The sequence below is a fragment of the Odontomachus brunneus genome, unplaced genomic scaffold, assembly GCF_010583005.1.
Source record: "Odontomachus brunneus isolate Ranch 3 - 2012 unplaced genomic scaffold, Obru_v1 Obru_scaffold_186, whole genome shotgun sequence".
Lineage (NCBI taxonomy): Eukaryota > Metazoa > Arthropoda > Insecta > Hymenoptera > Formicidae > Odontomachus > Odontomachus brunneus.
This window is the reverse complement of record NW_022639636.1, coordinates 560,784-561,800: the sequence shown is the minus strand read 5'-3', so window position 1 is coordinate 561,800 and position 1,017 is coordinate 560,784.

Here is a 1,017-nt window from a genome sequence, read left to right as displayed (position 1 = left end):
GTAAGTGACCCACTTTTCATCACCAGTCACCATCCGCTGCAGAAATGGGTCGATTTTGTTGCGATTCAGCAGCGATTCGCAGATGGAAATTCGGTCCATGAGGTTTTTTTGCGTTAACTCGTGTGGCACCCATACATCGAGCTTCTTTTTGTATCCAGCCTTATTCAAGTGGTTCCAAACGGTTTTTTGTGCAATGTTTAGCTCCTGGGCAATCGAAACAGTGCTTACATGACGGTCGGACTCGACGATTTCCATTATTTTATCGACATTTTCGACAATTGGCCTTCCAGAGCGTGGTGCATCTTTGACATCAAAATTACCAGAACGGAATCGATGAAACCAAAATTGAGTGTGATTAGCTGTTACAGTATCAGGACCATAAACACTATTCACATTTTCAGCCGCCTGGCTTGCGTTTTCGCCTTTATCGAATAAACTTTAAAATATGGCGTATTTTCTCTTTGCTGATGTCCATCTTTGACGCGCGCTCAAGCAATACTGAGTCAAACAATCACAAAACTGTCTGAGAAGTTTTTTTAGTACGAAATCTTATCTTTCTAACGCCATCTAGCGTAAACCGATCGCACTTATACAACGCGAGATACACTTTACTAAAGCCATCTATTGAAAAAATAATGGATTTCTTTTTACTACACCTTATATATAAAGTTAGCACGATTTCATCTAATGACTTTAATTTTAGATGGTTATATGATTAATGTATCGTTAAAAGAGAGAGATAGAGGGACGTCCATGATTGATGCAAATAGACAATAAAACAGGGCTCGGAACAGTTTGCCAATTTCGGGCAATTCTCGGGAGCCTTCTATCTTCCCCTTGCCGTGCAGCGGGGCAAGAAAATGACGATCGTGTCTCTAACAAAGGACATGACAGAACTATCCCTCATTGATTTTAATGCGTTTTGGATATGTTGTAGTGGTTCAAAAAGTAAGAGACACATATTTTTTTATATCGGCTTATTTCGAGGTTTAGAGATTAAAATCCTTGAAAAAAATT